General features: G+C 38.7%; 2 long non-coding RNA genes across 3 annotated transcripts in view; both read left to right on the top strand.

Moving 5' to 3' along the window:
- Nucleotides 1-6,875, top strand: part of LOC144083760 (uncharacterized) — a 45,289-nt gene extending 38,414 nt beyond the window's left edge. For both annotated transcript variants that reach the window (XR_013303626.1, XR_013303625.1), the window contains exon 6: nucleotides 6,749-6,875. This is a non-coding gene — a long non-coding RNA (uncharacterized LOC144083760). The remainder of the gene's footprint in view (nucleotides 1-6,748) is intronic.
- A 150-nt stretch (nucleotides 6,876-7,025) lies between these two features.
- On the top strand, nucleotides 7,026-11,900 carry LOC144083738 (uncharacterized). The gene is made up of 3 exons (XR_013303615.1): nucleotides 7,026-7,149; nucleotides 8,481-8,565; nucleotides 9,851-11,900. It is a non-coding gene; the product is annotated as an uncharacterized LOC144083738 (long non-coding RNA).
- The last annotated feature ends 1,172 nt before the right edge of the window (nucleotides 11,901-13,072 follow it).

The following is a 13,072-nucleotide window of genomic DNA, read 5'->3' on the forward strand; positions in this document are numbered from 1 at the left end:
TTAGTCACTATGAGGGCATGTCCTGTTTATTGAAGATGAGGCCATGGTACAGGAAACTTGCGTTTGTATATTCCTTTGTTACTGAGGTAACCAAATGTTTTTGTCCCCATTGTTTGATCAAAGCACATGGGGAGTTATGTACAAATTAGCATTGTACCCATTTGAGATTGTGCATTAGTATTTGTAGTAGTACTAGTCTGCTATACCCATAAGATATTAATATATATTAAGATACTATATGGTAATGATATTACAGGATGGAAAATATGCACCCAAAAAAATAAGATACAAATGAAATTGAGATGGGAACCGAGAAACAAAGAAAGGAAGAGGAAGAGTGATAGCCGGTGCCAGGCAGCTGTGGATGTATCTCTTTGATTGGCAATTGTTAAAACACAATAACACGGGACCTCAACTGAAACTATAATTATAATTTGCCGAACTGAGAATAAAGTCCGAGTAGCACAAAGATGATACACGGTGAAAAAAAGCCTGTGTGCGTGTTTGTGACCTCAGACGTGCAAACGCTCTCACTTCATATCCTCATAGCGTGTGGCTGCAAGGTCACAGGGCTAGACAGCCAGATCCACATACACCAGCCCACACAACAAACACATTAACTGATCAAGTCCCCGAAAGGAGATTAGAGTGAGGAAGCCAACAATTGTTAGAGGGTAAGGGTGAAGTCTCTCCACTCGGCGTACTGTCATGACACGCAGAGTTTGAGTTAAAACTGATTTCCAATTTACTTTCTGAAAAGCGAGGCAGCAGCTGCACATGAAAGAACAACACACGCACACACATGCAAGCAGCACATTCACTTTGCATTTTCACCACTAAGAGGATCCTAAAGTCTCTCAGGGAAATTGCTTTGCACGGAACTCATCCATCATATATGTTTATTGCAAAAACAGAAGAACCATTGTAATGTTTCTTAAGCTTTTTGTAAAACCCAATGGGAAAAATTTAAAGTGAAGTTTGATATATCCCACACCGATATGTAATTATATACATATATATCCTAAAAAAAATAGTATTGATTTTCAGGCAGCGTTCTAAAGCATTGTGGCAAATTCTGTCATTATTTCTAATGACGTTGATGGTTTTTTTCAAATTTATTGAGCCAAAAGAAGCATCAAGTGATGTTCAGGGTTAGTACTCTGGCACACTTTGTTTCTCTAGGAACAGGACATGGCAAAAAGAACATCATCTGCACCAGAAAGCTGGTCAGGTATTGAATGTTTGTTCACCCTTCCGTGTATGGATTTACTTATTTCGCGCCATCTCTTTTCTCCTCATTTCCTACCAACTAATTACATCCCTGTCATTTCCCTGCAAATCATACTACTGCATTGGTCCTCTTCATCTCCTTCCTCCCAGACAGATGGGGTGAGAAGGGAAGTGTGGGTAGGGGGGTTGAAGTCAGCTGAGATCGACTCTTGGATGACTGAATGAGATCACGGCCTCTATGAAGTGGCAGTGAGAAAAGAATCCACTGTCAGGCGTGCGCAACAGATGGAAGCACTTCGGAGTTGGCGAAGAGTCATGTTTCTCACACTCTACTGTGCACAGATGCGTGCACGTCAATAAGCAGAGAGTGCAATACCGGTATGCAAGGAGACACACATCGACCCATGTATATGTGCACCCACACAGAGGCTCTCATCTTACCCGGCAGGCATAGGAGAGATGTGGGGAGTTGTATTCGTTCACATGGGATCTGCTTCTATTCTTTTTCTAAGCCACTGGAAGCCTGGTGTGTTCAATTAAACTGATTTATTTCTCCACTCAGCAGTCCATGATCCCCCACCCCCTCTGGCATCCTATACAAAGCAACATGTGATAATACTCGAGAGGGATGACATAAAGGCTTTAAACAGAGGGAGAAACCCCTTTAGCTGAGCTAATTTAAAAATGAAGAGTACTGTACTATTCGCTGAATACTAGACAGTTTCAAATGATGTTGCTTTGGGTACAAAACATGTTTATAGTAGATATTGTGCTTTGCCAAAATCCATTCTTCAATGTCACATCAGATTTGAACATCGGTCATCCTCAAAACACCAACCCACATAACGTCCATTAATGACTTCAGACTGAAAGTCACATTCAAGGTTGTGTGTTTCGATTTAGCCTTATACAAACTAAATACAATTGAGTTTTTATCATGTCCATTTTCTGTAATGTCTTAAAGTAAAATGTAGGAGAAGTGGTTGTCATGTCGACAAGGTAGGACATTCTTAAGAGCAGCTGTTGATGTGGAAACACAAAGTGGCCCAATGGACATAAGTGACGCACAAAAAAAAAGAAAATTACAAGACTGAGGAGGCTATAGATGACTGGTGATTTTTTTTTCTCTCCTCTTGCACCCCTCAAACAAGCTCTTTTGTTTTTGTTCTACTAAAATACCATATGCAACACCTGTTTTACTGCTTCACAGCACACATTGTTCAGGGTTTGTGTCAACTTGGACAATTTTGTATTAAATCTTTAAGCCAGTATGGATGATGAATGAATGGTTATACATGTTACATTAAAAAATCAAGTTTAAATGCTTGTAAGATAGTGGGTGTTTTTTTTGCTTGACTTCTAGCTAAACATCTTCCTTTTATGCATAATTTTCAATTGCAAGAATGTGAGATTCGTCGAGCAGTAAGAGATGATGTAAGTGATGATTCTTGTCAATTGTTGATTCACAAGCTATTCAAACAACTCATAGTTTCCATTTAGGCTTTTGTGGTCAAAACGTGAACACCATTTCCCCACCAGTCGGCCTTCTTGTTGGGGAAACACAACGATTGATTCAGCATTAAGCGGAATAAAGGAAAGGGCCTCTTGATGAGGTGGCAGCCACATAGACCACGCACTTGCCAGCCTTTAAAAGCGGTCTGCCGTGTGAGCAAATGAACGAGTCCTCCCAGATTTTCCCGTCATTCCTCCCTGTAATGCCCCCAGCCCTCCTTCTGGGGGCTGAATTTGCACGATCGTTTTCCTCTGGGGGTTAAAAACACGCACAGAAACACATGTGAACACAGGCGCATGCCTACAGGCTTGACAGTTTGTTTTGTATATTACTGATGGCTACTTTTTTTTCACACCACAATTACATGTTAAAAAAGTTCATGTTATTACGCCACTCAAAGATGGTGTGCACCAGCATTATATATATATATATATATATATATATATATATATATATATATATATATATATATATATATATATATATATATATATATGTCTCTATATGTATATGTATGTGTATATATATATATATATATATATATATATATATATATATATATATATATGCATATGTGTAGTAGATATAAATGTATGTTTATATATGTGTAGTATATATATAAATGTATATGTTTATATGTGTGTAGTATATATATAAATGTATATGTATGTGTGTAGTATATATATATATATATATATATATATATATATATATATATATATATATATATATATATATATATATATATATATGTATGTGTCATATCAGAGGCTTTTCCCCCACTTCATGTTTTCTTTACTAACTCATGACTACTGTATTTACTTCCGCCATATACCCACCTCTATTTATGTTATTTAGAAGTGTCACACCTGTAGTACTGAAACAAGTCATCTGCACATTTAATGCATCTATTCAGTTTCAACATCTGTTATTTGTACTCTTTTTCAAACACTTTACTCATCTCTCAGCAAATCTGCAGCAATTTTAAATAACATTTAGGACTAATATTGCAACTCTAGCAAATGGACTCAAGCATGAATATAATATAAGTATGGTATGTTTGCATGTGTGCATGTGCATGCGTGTGTTCGTGTGTATGTGTGGCTTGAGTAGGCTGATGTGATTAACCAGAGCCAGTGGAGTGAATGATTCATCTGCCCGACTTGGATGCAATGGAATGTAAATGCTGCTTTTTTTGTCATTGAAATGCACACAAGTGTTTGCATACACACACAATGGAAAACACTCACCTGCTCCTGCAGGTGTGCCTGCATTCTTAAGACACACCATACTGCACATCATCACTGAGGTATCAATGGAAGATCTAATACAATTTTAATCAAGGCAATCAGCTAACTATTAGTCTGATGTGCATTTACAGCGTTTTGTGGCTTTACCAATTTCAACTCTTTATTTTTTGTTGATCAATTCAAGAAAGTCACATTCATCTTCAACTATTAACGACTTTTTGTTCTTCCAGTGTGGTTGAAGGTGTTTTCCCACACCTGTGAAAATATTTAGTTACTAATTATTTTAATGACAACTGTGTGTCTGTGAAGCCATGAATTGTCTGTTAATGATTAAGGGTTATATAAGTAAACTGGAGTACTCTTTAGTTCAAAATTGACTTTCTGAAAACATTATTCAAAATGGAAATATGAGTGAATGTTACAATGTAAGAAATCGATGCACAAAACCTGTTGCAGTTAAGAAGGATGAAAATGTTGTTTGGTCTCATCTGGATATCTCTAGGCATTTCATGCAGATCAGTAATGGCTTTATAAACAGATGGACGCCGTATCAAGCGAGGTAATTGGTTATTTACTCCTGGGGCAATTGCTATTCCAGCCTGGTTTAAATGTTGCTATTGACCTGATGGCAAATTCTTTGTTTTATGATCACACATTTCAGTTTTTCTTTTTCCTTTTTTTGGAAAATACAGCTTTGAAAAACATGCATTTAGTCGTGGACCCGCCATCAAATGTTTTGAGACACTTTACTTTACACAAACCCTCGACCCCAGAACTGTAAGGCCGACGCGCTAACCCCTCAACCACCGGGTTGCCTTAAATATGACCAGATTTATGAAAAAGCAATATAACAGTTATGATCAGTGTATTAGAAGAAATATATTTTGGGGATACTTTGATAGCAGAGGCTCTCAAATTGTAGAAAAGATATGCCTTGCATATTTTTTCCTTTAACGACCAAGAATTATTGAGGTGGTTTCAAATCTCCACTTATACTAAATTTAACCAACCCAAATACTCAGAATAATGTAGAACAACCCTGCGAGCTGGGATCATAATTATCATGCTTCTGCATGAAAATAGTCAAACGTGTGTGATTCTGCTCTGGCTTGACTTCCAAATGACCTTCATTCAACTGTTCAAACACATTTCAAACCACAGGAACGGCACTCTGTCATCAAATATTTTTTTATATTCAAGGTGATCAAAGCGAAAAAAAAACGTTGCTGTCAGATACATACGGTAAACTCATTGGCAGAGTCCTAGCTCATTATAATCTCTGGTTTGAAAAGGAGATTAAATGGATGCCAGTGGCTATTTATTGAGTCGGTTATTGTGCAATCTTGGTTTCTTGACCCACACCCCGTGGAATAGGAAGTGGTCACTCGGGTACCCTTCTTAAACACACCCAACAGCTGTGTGTAAAGAGTGGGGATGTAAACACACACCAAGCTAGTGTGCTGCTCACACGCTCATTCCCCTCATAAAGGGGAAGTGTTGTTTTCTCATTTGATGCGACTCACGCAAGCGCAGCCTTTATAAACGGTGTCACAAAACCGCTTTGCATAACACACGCATTTCCACGTGCACATGCTCTCACGCTAATTAGTCTTTTTCTTTCCTTTTTGACACCCTGCTATTCTTTTTGAAATGCACGTGTACAGTAAATGTGAAAACGCAGATAAACAACCACACGAGCCATGCAAAGAAACAAAGTTTTGTTTTAAGAGGCCTACATTTCCATCCACAAAAGTGATATATTGCACCATTTTAATGGTAACTGGGATAATTTCTATCTACTATTGGTTAATGTCTGCATTTTTTTTTTCATTTTGAGAACGGGATCACGTGTTTTATTTCACATGTTCATGGGTTAAATATTATGGAACAGGTATTTCCCACGTTGCATATGTGCTTACTGCTTGACTGATCATCAGTCTATTGGTGTGACATTTGTGTATCAATAAAATGTGTGCCAAAAAGGCACACAGAACATTGTGTTTGACCCACAAAAGCTCTTCACAGGAAAGGTACGAACAAGTAAAGAACAATGACGTAAATACATAAAACAGAGCTGGTAATATGTGGTTTGATACATTCTTCTGGCATTCCCAAGTGGATGGAAAATATGTTATAAAGTATTTGTCTTTTACATTTAGGAGTCTCAAAAGGGTGTAATTTGTCAGATGCGTAAGTCTTGCCACATACTATGTATGCATCTACATATTTTCGAGTCAACATTTTGGCTCTTCTTTATATGTAATTTTGTCAACCAACATTAAATAGCGCATTATACCAAAGATACTTTCAATTTTCCAGTGCCATTAGAAAGAGGAGTGCTTAGTGCATCGGCCTCACAGTTCTGGGGACCTGGGTTCGATCGCAGGTCGATCCTGGAGTTTGCATTTTCTCCCCGAGCTTGCGTGGGTATTCTCTGGGTACTCCAGTTTCCTCCCACATTCCCAAAACCTGCAAGCTGAATGAATGAATGTTAGAAAGAGGGAGGTGCTCCCAGTGCACAGAGGAAAAGAAAACAGTTGAGAAGGAGCTGCCTCAAAGTTATGTAGCTCTCTATACAGAAGAGGGCACTAGATCTCATTTTAGTGTTGCAGCAGATGCTCGAAAGAAACTAAACTACTTGAAGAGTTTTGTGTGTGAAGGTCAATCAAACTGGAAAAGATAATTGTAGTGTAGAAAATGAGTATTTGGATTCTCACTGACTCCCTTCCCTAATGCTGTCTGTCTTCTCATAAAGGTCACTCTGTCTGGGAAGACCATCCCTAAACCTTAACCTCACACTGACATCACTGAAATCAAATGAGACGTGAGACAAGACTCAGTACTTGTGTCTGGCTATATGTAAGCTGTGAGCGTGGATGAGGTAAGCATTTGTCCTGATGAGCTGATTAGCTTGTATATAAGTTTGGCATGTGCACGTTTATGTGTTGCCACTGGAATGTATTTTACAGTGTCGGATAAAAACTAGACTGCGTGTGACTCGAATCTAATAACCCTGTTATCCTTCTCTCACCAGGAGCCGCTAATAATGTCTGCGTCTCCATACAGCTCAACTGGCATGCACAAGATCACACACATGACACACGGCTGGATATTCGGCACAGGCAGGAAGCAGCCATAACTGGCGGCCAAATTCAAGTGTGTGAAGGGAGACACACACACCTTTGCAATAACTAGTACATAGAATGGCTTTAATTGTGACTGCGTATGGCTTTTGTAGCATATAAACTGCATAGAACACAGGCACATGTGTGGAGAATTACAGCCCTATTAAGTAAACCACGCTAGTGAAAGGACATTCACACACTGTATCGTGTTACACAGCATCATTGGGATTCCCCTCTAACATAGGAGCAGATGTTGACATATGGAAAAGTCCATATGCACACTAACGCACATATGCACACAAGCCTGAATGACAAGACAGTGTTGTGTGATTACTGCAGTGGCGGTCCGTGCATTTACTAGTGACGCCTTCAGCAAAAACTATTTTATGGCTATAAAACCTCTACTGCAGCTACAGCTGCGACACATAAAAATAATCAATAATAACCTCATACAATTGAAATATTATTCAGGAATATAGCCATATTTCACTCACCAAAGATCCTTATTAACTGTACACAATATCCATCCTCCTTTCTTCCTTCTTTTCTATCGCCATCGAAGCTGATGCTGAAAGTCGAGCCTGTCCTGTCGTATTTCTGGCATACGTTTTTATTCGATTTAGTGCTGAAAATGTTCGTTCCCAGCTTGCTTGCTTTTGAGTTGTCTGACCTTTCTTAATGATGTCCAACTTTTTTTTCTTGAAAAGTCTGTCTTGAAAATGGCTTTGACAGTAAATCTGCAAACAGATCCATTTCTTCTCCTCCTTCAGCCATTGCGGGTTGACAAAACCGCTATTAAATCAACACAACAATATATTTGCTTGTGCAGCTCACTCCAGATACAGTTTGGTAGCTCTGGCTAGTCCACGCTATCACTAGCCAATCATAGTTGGTGAAAGCGATGACGTATCCCTACGCCTGCGAGAAGGCAATGACGTATCCTTACGCCTGCAAGAAGGCCTTGGGGTCACCAAATCAAATTTCCAAGTTGGTTAAAGCAAGTCTTATCGACGGTTGTTTAATGAAGCAGAGCCCGCAGAACTGATTGTGAATGCCTTGAGGCAGATTACTAACCCTGGCAACAAATAATGGCTGAAATGTGATTGGTTAAATGCTTCAATATGAAAACACACATCTGGAAGCAGTGCAACCAGGGGGGAAAGCAATGAAATGAAGCTAACAGACAATTTGGAATTATTTAATAAGTGGGACAAAATATAATTAACATCAGTCTGTGATTCAGATATTTCTTAGGCCAGCAGAGAAGACCCTGACGGCACATCAATGGATTACTGCATCATTTTATCTGAATTTGTATAATCACTGCACATCTGTAATGACTAACTTTTTCCTTTGTTATAGGTGCATAACATAAATAACGTTGAATGGTAATCTACAATCAAATCAATCAAAATTGCAGTGCTGCAGTACTGACCAATATAATAAGGTAAGGTTGCCATAGCAATAACAGAGTCCATTGCTCAATATTGCAAGTCCCTGAAAGAACAGAACATATTCTTGGTGTGAGCTATAATGTTGGACTTATTTGTCAAGTACATTCAAAAGTCACATGTTTGTAATTAAACAAACCAGTGAGCAGTGTTTATAGCCATGCCTCATATTGGTTTTGGTAACATGTAGCATTACGAGAAAAATATGACCTATATAGTAACATTTTTATCTCTGACAAGCTGTCACATGATGATGTTTAGTTTGTAATCACGCTTGATTTAGTGAGAGAACCTCTGTGACTCCCAAATTTAAGATGTAAACAAAATGGTGTTTATTCCAAGTTGATTTCTTGTACCTAACACACTGTAATTGTGGAGAGAGTTAGTTGTATACAAAGATGTTTTGCTCATGAACTCATGAAAGGCCAAAACCATGGACAAGTGTGTACATCAGTCTAGCAAACAAATTTCAATAGCTCACATTGATGGTGTACAATACACAACAATATGAATGACTTTATCTCAACTTAGAATAAATCCTGGTCTGAAACACAGGTAAAGACATACACTCAGTTTTTAAACAATTTCCATAGCTTATTTAACACAAACCAAACTTGATCAGCTTCTTCTGCCAGAAAAAAAAATCAAAATGTCAGCAGCAATAATACAAATTTGGCGTAAAAACAGAAATACTATGAATGAATAAATAAACAAAAGAAACGTTTCTTTCTCCGGAACACTGTCAAAACATACTAATCAAAACAATGCAATAACAAATTTAGATTATTGTTATTTTCATGATTTATTGCGCAAATCAAGCTTCTACTGCCATAACATTATTATCATAATGCATCAACAATACAGATTTGGAGTGAAAATATATTCAATTTGGCAAGAAATGATAGTTATAATGTTAAATGAGCATTGCTTGCAATCAGCAATAGCAGAAACAATTTCCCCCTAACTTTTTTTTAACAATCCTGCCATCAGCGACTGGCTGATTGTATATCATAAATACGCCTACCACTTTGAAATATGAATTATTTGACTTCATTGTGGGTGTTGGTGAACAGACAGCTTTCTTTCATGCACCAACTTTAATTTCAAATCGACTCCAATTGAAATCCAGCCTCCTCATCCTCATGAAATTGTATTTTTTTCTGCTTGTTGTTGACGTAAATAGAGATCCTCACTCAACTATATTGCAAAGGATAAATGTTGAGCCCTTAAAAGGACTTTGTTCTAGTTTTAAAAGAGTGACTATTTTCTCTTGTTGGTCAGCCAACCCCCTGATGGAATTGCTCCAGCAAACAGTAAGTCGAGAAGGACAACAGCTTTAGCAAATATCAAAACACATGCGGCGTGGTCTGCGCTGTCATGAAAATATTTCACATTTAACACCAAAGTGCACTGCTGCAGTATTCGGAAAATAGGCCGCATGTCTCAAGATTATCGGGATCCATCTTGGATCCTTGCGTTCAAATTTGGTGCATTTACTTTTGTGCCATCCCCACTTGGGGGCACACTTTTCACTCTCTTTTACGTCTGTAGCAACTCCTCTTAAATGAGCCAAATCTGCTTTCCACAGCCAAGTTGCAAGAGAAGAAAGTCTTCTCTTCCATCCTGGCTCTCTTCAAAAGATGCATGGTGCGCTGTGTACCAGGAAGGTAAAAAAAAAGCATGGGAGAGAAAAAGGGGAAGAGGGCACTCTGCCCGGGCAGAAAGTCAGCATTTGTCATAAAGCATACAATGCATTTGGCAAACAGCAGGCCTTGTTAAAGCTCTTCACATTTACACTACTTGAGTGGAATCTCATTTTCTAGTCATACAAATCTAAAGAAAATGGATGATGTGTCTCAGAACACACAAAAAAGACTATTTGCATCACGTGCGATTGACATCATTCACACTGACTTGCTTTTCCCCCCGCTGTTCTTCTACCACCACTGAGAAACAGGTGTGACCCCCCAAAAAATGGTTTGTGTGTGGGTACCTTCTCACTGCACACATGGAAGGGCTTTTGTTTTTACTCCCTAAAAGCCCACTTTTCCAATCCAGCTGGGAGACAGTGCACAGACGTGCTGTCCCCACAGGGAGGATGGATGATAGTGATTTTGTCTCCGCGCTACTCCTCCGTCTTTCAGTTGAGTGTCAATCCGACTGGAACACATTGTTCCGTTTAAAGAGAAACAATAAAGCAGCAGAATATTTGTTTGTGCGATCGTTATTAAATAGCATTTGAAAATTAAAATATTTGCGTTGTTGAACATGAACAGATCTTAACCCTTGATTTTTGTGTGGGAAGTACAAATTCACACCTCAAAATAATCATAGTAATAATAATAATAATAGGCCGCTGCAAGGCCTGTGCACTGGCAAATAGATATATTTTTTTAAAAGAAGGTTTAGTAGTAGTACTCCTGTTTGTCAGTGAGGGAGTTTTTAATGAGCGACTAAATGTAGAAAATTTACTGATGCTTTAATGTGATTCTGCTCTGGTGCATGCATCCCTGTAAAATTGCTATGAAAGAGCAGAGGCTTCTATTTAACACAGCATGCTATCCTTATTGTGCACACAACACCCACTAGAAATGTGTCAATATGCTTTTAATCTATTTGCTGCAGCATATTTCCGGTGCTGTTGTTAAAAGGCAGTTTATTCAGTTCCCCGGTGAACACTTAGTTTTTTTTATCCATTAAATGACTTGACTAATTTGAAATAGCATGAATTGCTGCCCGTTTTTGAAACTATTTTGGGCTCTGCACAAGGCACAATTCTATACTTTACTTAAATCCACAAACATTTACTCAGACAGAGATTCTTAATCCTTCTTGATCCAGCAAATGTATATTATTTTAGAATTTTATAACCTTTGCTTTTAGGCCCGGTCTATCTGTCTGTATGCATATGTTCGATCCCCAGTGGACATATGATTGATCCAATATGTTCTCCTTTAAAAACATTTTTTATGCACGTGTACACACAACATAAAGTTCTGTTGAATTGGCATGTCATTTGTTTGGACTTTTATTGGCATTCTTTTTTTTAACTTGAAGAAATTATGGACTTTTTTTGAATGTGATCCGCCTGAGGTAATTTCCATAGCTGGGCAGGTATGCTTTAATGTCTCTGGAGAATTTGTGCATGTTGCTTGTAAACACACACATGCACGACAGGGAGTGGTGAGCATGTATCACTAAGCCCCTTGTTCGTCACTGGGTGTCCCTGAACATTTTCCTTCTACGTCGTTATGGTCATGCTGGAATTCTGCCATGGCGTAAGCCCTCCCACACCCTACAATTAAAGTCACCCGGGCAACGGGGAAAAGAATGCTCACAGTTCTTGTTGTCGTGGTAACTGCACGAGTGCCAAAGCGGGAGGTGCTGGTCGTAGGTGTTGCTTAATGATGGGGACAACGAGGCCTCAGTCTGCCACCTCATGGGGTGTGCTAATAAAACATAGAATGGGGGTGTTTGCCCGTGCTTGTGTGTGTGTGTATACACGTGTTATTTCATTGTGTATGTCGGGAGGCCCAGTTTACAAGAGGGTAAACATACACAATAACGTAAGCTAATATTCCTATTTATTTATGTCTGATATCAATTATCCACAATTCTAATTGACCTAAACAGGGTAAATAAAACAAATATAATATCCACTTCATATCAAAATGAAATTAGGGGATGGGATGGCATCGCACACCCTTTCTGTCACTTTTTGGGTGTGTCTTTGTAAATGAAAGCGCCTGATTGGTTAGAATTGAAAAGTCTGTGCCATTTTTCATCCCCGCCCCTTAGCAGAAGTGGTCTTCGCCTGACTTTGACCTCGACTTTGCTGGAAGTGACGCCATCGTTCTAATCTAGCGGTTTCTTTATGGTTTTATTCTGGCAAAGACAGACATTCATACTTGGGATGGCGTCCAGAGTGTAACTGACTATTTTAAAGAGGAAAAAACAATCGGGAAGGGGAGGGACGAAAATTGGGAATTGGCAAACTACACCCCTAGACTGGTTGCCAGTCAGTCTCAGTAAAATTATAATCATGTGCATAATTATGATGTTCTTACCCGTTTATTGGGACGCTCTGTCCAACTGCCTGCGTTTTTTTCTGGATTTTTTGTTGTTGTAATTTCACGAACGGCAAAGGTTTTATGATCCTGCCTGCCTAACTGTCTGTCTTTGGAAGGGAAAAATATGCCATGATCAGTGAAACATGTCAGCAGCATTGGTCTATATTCACTTATTGTTCAATTTGGCCCCTACACTCTCCCGATAGTTGTTTTTCTTTTCTTTTCAAAAACAGCCGGCATAGGCCTGAGATGTATTAAGGTCATCAGAGAACAAGCCAAAACACTCCCACCAACCCCCCCCAAAAAATCAGACTAGCTGAACACACCTTATACATCCTAATAATAATGTTTTTTTTATTACTTAATAGGGAAAAATGCATAAGCATTTCCCACAAGGCACTTTTAAATGAGCACATATGACATTGTATTGTTA

The sequence above is a fragment of the Stigmatopora argus genome, chromosome 10, assembly GCF_051989625.1.
Source record: "Stigmatopora argus isolate UIUO_Sarg chromosome 10, RoL_Sarg_1.0, whole genome shotgun sequence".
Classification (NCBI taxonomy): Eukaryota; Metazoa; Chordata; class Actinopteri; order Syngnathiformes; family Syngnathidae; genus Stigmatopora; species Stigmatopora argus.